Here is a 10,835-nt window from a genome sequence, read left to right on the forward strand (position 1 = left end):
ATCGGCTTTAGGACAAAGTGCCATGTCCTGCATGTGTGAAACGTAGGACTCCATGGGGAATTGGGCATCGGAGGCCAGTTCTTGCTTTGCGGCAATTTTACGGCCAGATGGTTTGCCAAACAACTCTGTCAACTTTTGTTTGCATTGGTCCCGGCTGGTTAGCTCCTCTTCGTGGTTTTCATACCACACCTTTGCCGTGCCTCTTAGGTAGAACAGGTTAGCTAGCATAGGCGCAGGGTCCCATTTGTTGATTCCACTCACACGTACGCACATAGCCACCCACTCCTCAACGTCAGCACCATCGGTCCCGCAGAAAGTTTCAAGATCCTTAGGTTGCACAACCACTACTGAAGGTGACAGGGACGTAGCTGGCGATGGTGATGTTGGAGGCGGCACCGACGTTGATCCTGCGTGTTCACTGTCATTCATGGTGGAGACGGGGGTGCGAATCCACTGCGGAGCACCATATCCAGCCATGGTACCCCGCATCTCCATTAATATGTTATGGGGATGTTGGGAGTATAGACAGACTGTATTTACTATATATATACAAGCAGAGTCAATGTAGTCAAGATGGATGACTAGCAACAACACGCAGCGGCCTATTACCGATACATCTGCTTGTTTGTTGAATGTGAGGAGAAGTGGAACCAAGGGAGAGAGGCACTCGCTCATGCTCACCTGATTGTGAGCTTGCACCAGTCACTTCGCTTATGGGTCTCTGCTAGGAGCGGTGCATGGCATTTGCAATTTCCGGCATTTCAGTTTTCTTGGTTAAATTAGCTCGAATTAATTACACCACAAGAATGAGCACCACCAGCTTCTTGCGAGACTTGAAGCGGTGATGAACTGTTCTCACGTTATGATCAAGTGTTTGACTCTATGGCAAAAGAGACAGTTAGTCTAATTTTTTGAATTGTATTATTACTACCTCAAGCCATTTTAATATGTTTGCCACTGTGATATCAGCGATGCCAAAACCTTACTTAAGAGTCTCACTTCCCCTATATTTAAAGAATTTCAAATGCATTTTCTGAAACACCCCTTGCATTTATAACAAGCAAGGATCACCAGAAGCCTTACTTAAAAACAACAACAATGAAAGACCCAAACCAACACAAGAAAGGTGACAGTGTAAAATATGCATACTGTACAACAGTGCAAGAGACTTAATGTCTTTGAACTTGAAGCTACCTGAATCGATAGCCAGTACATTCTCTATTATGTGATGGTATTTTGCATTGTTTTCATGCACTCGAATCACCAACGGCTTGCTCGAACGTCAAGCTTATTGGCATGTTGCACTTCAGATGTGGCAGGTGGGTTACTCCTTTTTAGACCAGAGTCAATTGATGACATGGAACTAAAGACAGATGGCAGCACCACCTTCACACTCCCAAAGCAGCTTTCCATAATTGGACGGCTCGTACTAATGTAACATGACAAAGTTAGCTTGTTGCTTGAAAAACTTGGATTTCAACTTTGGCGTTTCCTGCTAAAAAATTGACTGAAAGCACTACGAGATTTGTGCATTTTGCCACGATATCATTGCTGCCACCGAGATGGCAAGTCAGACCTTTGCTCGTGACTTTCCTAGCCAACAACTGGTCCTTTATTACCTTGACTAGCACTGGGAAGTTCGAGAGCAGTGCTCTGCCTGTCTGGCTGGCAGGCCAGACAGCCAGAGCCTCCAACTTTGCAAGTTTCGCTAGGTAGTACTATAGTACTCCATTTAACATACAAGTGCCCCCCCCCCCAACAACAGTGTTTGTGCCACATTCACCGTTTAAATTGAAATTGTCCAATTGTTTGGAAAAGCTATTTCTCAAACAAATTAGCAATACTCATAGTTCAGTATCTCTCAATTGTCTGCTGTTTCTGCACATTTTGTTGCCTTACTTGCAGGAGCTTTAGTGTATGGTAGATTCACTTTAAAATGTTTGTTGATCATGCAGTAAATTCAGTTCTGAAAAGCTTTTTGCTTATTATTTTAAATGCATGGAAGGCACTTAATTAGGGATGCCCAGGTTCTGAAGCCTGCTTTTGTAGTCTTCTTGTTGGACTTAGGTGTGTTAAGTCTGTCAGTTAAATAAATTGAAAAATATACTTTGGTGCTGCCTTTTTTATGGTCTTTGTACTTGGACATTCTTTTGTCCATATCATTTGCTTCAGAAGTGCCTTGTTCGTATGCTGGTGCATTTGCAAGATCTCAAGCGATTATCTGTTGAGCCGCACATTTGTTTGAGATGCTTTCATATTACACTTTTGTAATAATCAAGGTAACACCTATTCAAGCTTAAAAAAGTAAGAGCTCATTTATGCCCATGTACAATACTCATGTATTATGACTAGGGATCTGTGTTTTCGTATAAATAGGAAAAATCTAAAAAACACTCGCCAGTAAAATTTCTGACAATTTGCATTTATCTGATAAACTCCGATTCTAATGGCCAATACAACTCTTTTCCATTCTTTATCGAAAGTCTTTCGATAAAGGGCATGTTCTAAGCCAGCTCATGAGTGATATTGTGAACTATCAGAGCTATGAAATCAGTAACATTGTTGAACCCCTGTTGTTTTGGAGACTTCACACCATCATGTGGCCAGTGCTTTCTTGCTGCACGCTGAGTCTTCTGGCTCTCCCTGTTTCTAGAGCAAACGTTGAAAGGGCATTTTCAAAGCTGAGAATCATCAGTGGAAAGGAGTGCGCTTCCATCAGTGACAGTAACCTCGTAAAGATGCTTGCGTCTATTACAACAAGCTTTAAAGTTGTAATACGCACAAACGTAGGTGTTTTGTGTTCAAGTAGTTGGGCTTGTGTGTATATGTGTTTGTGCATTCAAACCTGTGAGACAACTAAAATATGTTTCGTGTGTTGTGGTGTTTTTGTATTCAGATATCATTTCATATAAGATTTTGGAGTACTGCGAATAATGCAAAATTAAACTGCGAATTTTGGAGAATTGGGGATTTACAAGAAATAAACTCCAGAAAACGCCCTCCAAATTTCAAGAAAAATAAACACCGAAAACACAGAGCCCTAATTATGACCTAAATTAACTGTCCCTCTTTCTCAGATACGGTAAATCTTCGCATAAATGTGTTCTTGTGGGAAGCAAATCTTCTGGATGACAGTGCCACTAGTTCTGTGCAAATTTCTCTCCCAAGAATTTACGCTATAGTCCAGACACAATCTGTGGTCTTCCACCAAAAGGCATTAACATGAACACTGCTACACCACCAAATTTTTCGAGGAAAACTGAAAAAAAATAGAAGAGCGCAAATACACAGCCTCATGCATTGGCTTGATGAGAGATGATGCTGGCGTGACAAGGCATGCTCACTGCACTGCATCCAGGTGATATCTGCTTTTTATTAATGAGATTTATCTCACTCACATGCTTTATTATATGTCTTAGAGGCCATCTGCAATGAAATTTTGAAGCGCGTAAAAAGCCTAGTTTCAGTTATGAGCAAAACGAGAACAAGGTGAACGTTTTGCTCATCATCCTGAATTTCCATCTCCCGCCTTCCCCATGTCTTTCACAGTTTAAAATATGTATGTTATGCCGAGTTATGTAGTTATGTATGTAAATGTATAGCAGCCTCCATGCAAAACATGTGTTTGAAATAAAATCTCAGAAATTGACATTTTTCATGCCAAAACTGAAGAAATGCCACCATTACTACTTGCCAGAACTGATGCATGACCCAGAATGCTGAGAACCATTGCAGCTCCTTGTCATCACCTCCAAGATTAGGTGGTGCCCACGGTGTGCAAAAAAATCTTGGAGGCGACATGATGGGACTTATATCTGGCAACCACTAGCTGCATGTGTCATCTGTTTAAGTACTATTCAAAGGCTACTAATAAGAAAATTAGACTATTACCAGTCTTGTAGCTTTATCATCGCTTCAGTACTTCAATTACTTTGACAGTATATACTGCTCATGTATGACCAATTTAGCTAAAGTGAAATTTCATTGCAGTTGGCTTGTAAGTGTGGATTGTGTCTTTTTGTGATGAAGGTACCACTGCTTCTGTATCAGCTGGCTGCCAAAAAGAGTTTCTGGTCAAGCTCAGAGCCCAAATGTGTAGGCATGTGAAAACTTCAGATGTTTGATAGTGGAATATCTAGATTGACATCTCAGCTTACAGAGCGTTGCACTCAGAAAAGCCATGTGAACCTGTCTTTTTGTTCCTGCCAGCCCGGCCAATTTTCTCTGTTCATATTATTTATTTATTCAATTAGTGACACGTGGTTCAGATCACTAAAGGCCAAGCAACCACCTTGTATCTCAAGAGGACTGTTATCCTCCTCCTTACGGGAGCTTTCGGGCTAGGAAGTGTGAACCACTGTTCATTTCCAAATAGATAATAAAGAGGTTGTGGTAATGCATTGGTGTTTGTGCGTTGTGAAGTAGTGGCCACAATGTCATTACACATCCAAAAAGTGCATTGCAGCAGTAGCTGTCGTTCGCCTCTCCTCGCCATAGTTGGCTTCTGCATAAGTCATTGTGACCTTTTATGAGCAATCTTTGGTGATTAAATGTGGTGGCATTTGCTTCCTGGGAAACATGATGCAAGTGCAACTGACCAGCATATTTTGATGTGTTAGCAATCTTAGGGTACTCCACGCACTTTCCGAGAGCTAGCTATGTATATACATGTGTGTGTGTGTGTAACCATTTTTCTGTCTACCTGGGTCACTGAGTAGTCCATAGTCGAATGGGTAATGCATTGGGTTGCTGTGCTTAAGGAACAGGGTTCGAAACCAATGGTCGAACCAACTAAGGTCACTGGATATGTGGCAATGTGTATATATGCGCGGCTCATAAACGAACGTCTTTCGCACCAACATGGGCCTCCGTAGATGCAGGATTGGTGAGGTACCGATGTTCAGTGACACTCTTTGACTCCAAATTGGAGCGCAGGGTATTTGCCACTCCGTCTCTGCTGCTCTTCACTGAAGTTCTTCGATGCCACCTTGGGTCACCGAATGTGTGCCAGTGGGTGTGCGCTACTCTTCGGTGAATGCCTTTCACTCCAACCAGGCGTGTTATTGGGAATGTGTTGCTCTAAAGTGATGAAAAAGATCCCTTAAATTTCTCCAATGCTGAGCAGATTCAAACCCACATCACAAAGGATCCTCAAGGACAGTAGCCAGACACTTTAGCAGGCTGTGCCACAAATGCACTGGTGTGTGCCATTTTTCAATGAGCACACCGACGCTTTAAAAGAGAGCTGTGCCATGAATGCACTGGATATGTGCCGCTCCTCAATGAACCTCTTGCCAACTTGGGTTACTGAGCATGTGCCTCGGCATTCGCAGGCACCGGCGCGCCACGCTTCACGTCTTTAAGGCCACAAGAAGGCTTCCTGGCAGCAGCACTAGATGGCGCAGCTGGTCCGGATAGAAGCACGACAGGGGAGCCCAGTGGGCACGTGAAGTGTTTCTAAATGTTTGCACGCACCGGCACACCATGCATTTCAAAGGTTAGCGCAGGCTTCGTGGTGGCGGCAGTATACGGCGCCTAGTTTTCTTGGGAAAGCACGAACGAGGGGCCCCACTGTAGCACACGCCTCATACATAACTCGTTTTGGCAGTGGCAATACATTGTGTTGCTACATTAATTTAATGCTAAATGCATAACTGTCGGCAGTCATCATGAGATGTGTTCCGCCAAATTTTTTTCTTTTTTGATGGCGACAAGAATAGTTTAACTAGCTGCTTTAGGCGTAGGACTCAGTGTAAAATTTTCTAATGGCCTGCATTTTTACCCTAGCATCTTCAAAACAGGATTTTGCTCTTACTGCTGTTTTCTTCTCTCTCAAATTTCGCAACAAGGTTACATTTCTTGTCTCCATCATTTATTAGAACACTTGGAACTTTTGACTGCTTGGTTTGTCCAGAAGAAAGGGGAAAAAAAAACACCGTCACATATAGTAGGCACACGCATATTAGTGTACTGTAGAGGCAAGCTGCTCAACCTGTGCACGTCGCAGCCAGAAGCAGTGCCAGTCAGAAGTGCAAATGAACCAGGGAAACAATGATGCCAGGCATTTACTCAATAGTCCAGACCAAAAAATGCACTGTTGGGAAATTTGACTGATAACGAAGTTGCATTAAATACAGACTACAGTATCTATTAAAAGTTCAAATGAAAATTAAGTTGGTTATATAGTTAACTTGATAGTATCACAATCATAAGAAGCCAACAGACTCCCATGACAGCATAGGGGAAATTACTTGTACTTATTACTTGAATTAAATGAATGATAAATTATTGGAAATTAAAGTGAATGAAGAAAGAACTGGCCGCAAGTGGAGCACAAACCCACGTTTTCGCATTTCGCGTGCAATGCTCTTACCAAATGAGCTACCACGGTGCCATTTCTCATCCACTTTCTGAGGTATTTATGTTTATCTGCTAGAATTAAACCTTGGAGTGTTAGCCAGCGCAGCCATGCATGCAGACATGCAGCCTTGATGGCAGGTGAGGAACATCCTTTATACCACAGCTGTCGTGTACGTGATCTTTATGGGTGAAGGCAACTGGTTAATAAACCTACACATGCTACCTGAAGGCATCAATGCTGCTGGATTCAAGGCCTCGCTATGTAATGGGTGAGAAGAAAGGAAACCGAGGGCCTCATTTTCATTACTCGTATCATTAGCGCTGAGTTCTATGGAATCCTTGTTACCATATTTCAATTAGATAAAGGCATGAATGAGTTATGGCCACATTTTGAAGACATGACATTGCACTGTGAACACGTTTACATTTCAGATGAATCCGATGATTCATCCATATGTAGTCCCTGTTGACACGCATCTTTCTTTAGAGATCCAGGGTCAGGCCCAGGTCAACGTTCGCTTTGGTAACGGGGGGGGGGGGGGGGCAATTCTTCCCATTTACTCAACCAAGGGTTCGCCGGCGAAACGGGATTCACGCACTGAGCGTTTGTCTGCCAGTGTACCAGGAAGCCAGCCTGCATGTGGTGAAAGACGTCTCCAGCCACCTGACCGAGTTCAAGTCCCTGTTCCAGCCAGGGGTGGGCACATTCGCCGGCACGACGGCTGGCATCTATGTACTTGAGGGAGCCCGGCCATGTTTTTTCAAACCTCACCCATGCCGTTTGCCCTGAAGGATGGGGTCACCCAGGAGCTGCAACGGTTACGGCGAGAGGCCATCCTGGTGCCCGTAACGACGTCTGACTGGGCCACTCCCGTCGTAGCAGTCCTAAAACAAGACGGCAGTGTCAGGACCTGCAGGGATTTCAAGGTTACCATCAACCCCGTCGCTACCGTCGAGAAGTACCCGTTGCTCTGGATTGAAGATCTCTGGTCAGCATTGTCCGGTGGACAGAAGTTCACGAAGCTCGACTCCCGAGACACTTGCCAGCAGCAGGTGCTCCAGGATGCCTCCCGGAAGTATGTCACAATATCGACAACTTTGGGCCTCTTGCAGTACACGCACTTACCATTTGGCGTGGCATCAGCCCCGGCCATTTGTCAGAGTGAGATGGACAACCTCTTCAGAGGCATGAGGCATCTGGCAGTGTAATTGGACGACATCCTGGTGACGGGGGCCACTTGCAGGACCTGCACACTGTCCTGGCATGACTGCAGGATGCCGGTCTCAAGCTCAAGCTGGAAAAGTGCATTTTCCTGGCCCTCAGTGTTGAGCATCTGGGACATGTCATTTCTCAGGCAGGCCTAGCCCGGGCTCCCCGCAAGGTTGATGCTGTGCTCAAGCCGCTAAGCCCCAGAACAAGAAGGAGCTTCAGAGCCACTTTGGCCTCACCAACTTCTACAGGAGTTTCCTGCCAAACCTGTTGGCGCATCTACAGCCGCTCCATCTTCTGCTTCGAGATGGTCATACGCACAAAGGCTTAGTTTCATATAGTTGGCTTCCGTTAGGAATATCGTTCGCGCTGTCGATTTTCTAGAGAAAAATTGACACGATTATCGGTGGTTTACCCAGCGTTCAAACCTACCTTGATGATGTAATCGTGTCGGAGAAGAAAGGTGATAATGGAGAGCGATTAAAAGTCGTTAGGTTACGATATGACAAATGCAAATTTTGACAATCGGCAGTCATTTACCTCAGACATTGCATTGACGGCAAGGGCCTTCATCCAATAGAAAAAAACGCGGAAACTATTGTGTGCACACCTTATCTGCAGAATGTTGCAGAACTGTGGTCATTTACAGGAATGTTGACTTTCTACGCAAAATTTTTGCCAAACATGTCCATGCACCTATGCATATTTTCATTTAATTCCGTCCCAGAGCACACATCCCTGAAAACAATATGTTTTTACTATAAGGGGAAGTGAGATGCAATAACGGAAGATGTTAATACCTATTTTTTCCAAGTACAAACCCACGTTTCACACCCGTACTATTATGAAAATTGGTCATTATTAAAAAATAAATTACATCTGCTCACTACCATGTTATGAATCCCAAGGGTAACCTTTTATACTAATCACAATAAGTCGTGGTTTACTTCACACTTATAAGAGCTAGAAAACAAAAAGAAATGGCTGTTCAGTTCAGCCAAGTGCAGCGGCACTCAGACTGGTTGGGAAAAATACCTCGAAGCTAAAAAATAATGCTTGCAATACAGAATGCCAAGCACTCGTTTTATCACAATGACTTACCAAAGGTACTAACCAGCAATCCCAACCAATTTCAAAGGGACACTAAAGGCAAATATTAAGTCAAGCTAAAGTGATAGGTTAGTGCTTGAGAATCTCTAAGGCGTCAATATTATCCTGAACAGAGCCTTAATAATAGAGAAATTCAGGTAAATGCAGGTAATGATTAGAGACTCCCCCGGGAAATTCAAGTACTTACCTGGAGACGAACGCACTCCTCAGTTTAATTTGTCTCCAGTGCTCAACCACTCATTGCACAAAACATCCTTGTATATTATTATTAGACAAAATAAAATGTTACTTCTCCGGTTCTATTTCATGTTCAGATAAAATAACTCATTGAAATTACCCTTGACAACGATGTGGGCGGACGAACGGTTTCGTTTTCTCTTGACAACATGCCGCCCACACTTTCACGTTTCAGTAGTTATCGTGTAGTGCACCGCTGGTTTTGCTGGCTCGCGAAACTTGCACAGATTGGTAGCAGAGAAGTGAACTCCCTTAGATGTCGCAGAATGCCCAAATGGTCTACGCCACTTGGCCAAAAAGCGACTGCAGTGGTGAATCCGCTGCTCTGAATTTATCTGTGTTAGCTCAGCACCGCCGTTTGTCGGCGCCATTTTACTCACTGATGGCACCAAAGGGCAATGATGGCATATGCAACGTCACCACTCCCCCGGTTGAGTGGCAGGAAATTTGAACTTCAAAAAGGTGACCCTTTTCGAAGTTCAAATTGCACCCTTTAGGTGCAGTTTTTTTGTAAACTTAAGTCATTTCTTGGCACGAAACAAGCGTTGCGAGGTTTCTGGGATGGTATTTAAACAGTCCACGTCGACTTAGTAGTAGCCTTTAGTGTCGCTTTAAGTTCACTTAAGGCATTGGTTTAGGAAGCACATAACATGGCATGTGTGCGTGCGACGTCGTCAGCATAAAAACGAACTGAAAAAAATGCGGTGAATTTTTTGAAATTACGGAGGAATCATCAATGCTTATGCCCAATGCTTTTATCTCTGTCATACAGTTCTTTATTATACAAATAGCGGCAGAATTCTTTGGGTTGTTCAAACGTGAAAGAGGACAGAGTGCAGGAAACTAAAATTGGTTTCTTACTGTGTGCATTTTTCCTCAAAAGTGTGCGCTAGATTTGGAAGCTGTTTCTTGCCACCACATTTACGTTTCAGATGAATCAGATCACGATTTATCCATGGGTAGTCCCTGTTGACACATATCTTTTTGTAGAGGCACATAACTGTACCAGTTTTGGCCCAGAAACGTCGACGACGATCCCTTGGTTAATTAAAGGGGAAAGATTGCCTCTCTGTCGCCAAAGCGAATGCTGATCTGGGCCTGACCCTGAACCTGGGAGAGCTGCCCGGAATAACTGCGCAGTATCGCGCCCGAAGCCTCGACGGAAACGCCAGGGAAGGTACGCTTAAACAGTTTCCTGGCCACGACCGACTTGCTGACCCCTATGTCTAGCTCCATGGAAATGGAGTGCCTGCAGACTTTAACGGTCAGCATGTACGGTGGCACAGGCAACGAAACAACGCCTGTGTGCCACATGTCGAAAACCAGCGGGTCCTCGGCCACGATGTAGACCCTGGCCACGCTCGATGCCCTTGCGACAGCTACCCTGGCTGCGGGCTTGTGTGGAATCTGGGCTTGAACCAGGCTGCTGCTGCTGCTGCTGCTGCTGTCCACTGTTCGTCCTCCTCCCTTGGCATACCTGTGCCAGGTGCCCAGTTTTCCCACACGTGAAGCATTGTGCTTGGGAGAACTGGCACTGTAAGGGGGAGTGGGCACCAATGCAATGACTGCAGGTGGCACCCTTTGTCGCCAACTTGTTAACCACCGCTTCCGCTGACGGTGAGCCAGTCGCACAGGTAACCATGCCGGTTCCCTTGGCGGCAGCTTCCATCGCCAGTGCTGCCTTCACGGCGTCGTCCAGCAAGGGGTCTGGTAACTCTAGGAGTCCCGTCTGCATGGCAGGGTTGTTTACGCCACAGACGAAACGGTCTCGGAGCAATGAGTTCAGCTTGTCCCGAAGGCGCAGGCACTCGCTAACCCGCGTAGCACAGCGATGAACTGCCAAAGAGTCTCTCCTTCCTGGCGGCTCCAGATGTTGAAGCGGAAACGCTCCATTAGTGTGGATGGTGCCAGGTTGAAA

The sequence above is a fragment of the Dermacentor albipictus genome, chromosome 7 (genome assembly GCF_038994185.2).
Source record: "Dermacentor albipictus isolate Rhodes 1998 colony chromosome 7, USDA_Dalb.pri_finalv2, whole genome shotgun sequence".
NCBI lineage: Eukaryota > Metazoa > Arthropoda > Arachnida > Ixodida > Ixodidae > Dermacentor > Dermacentor albipictus.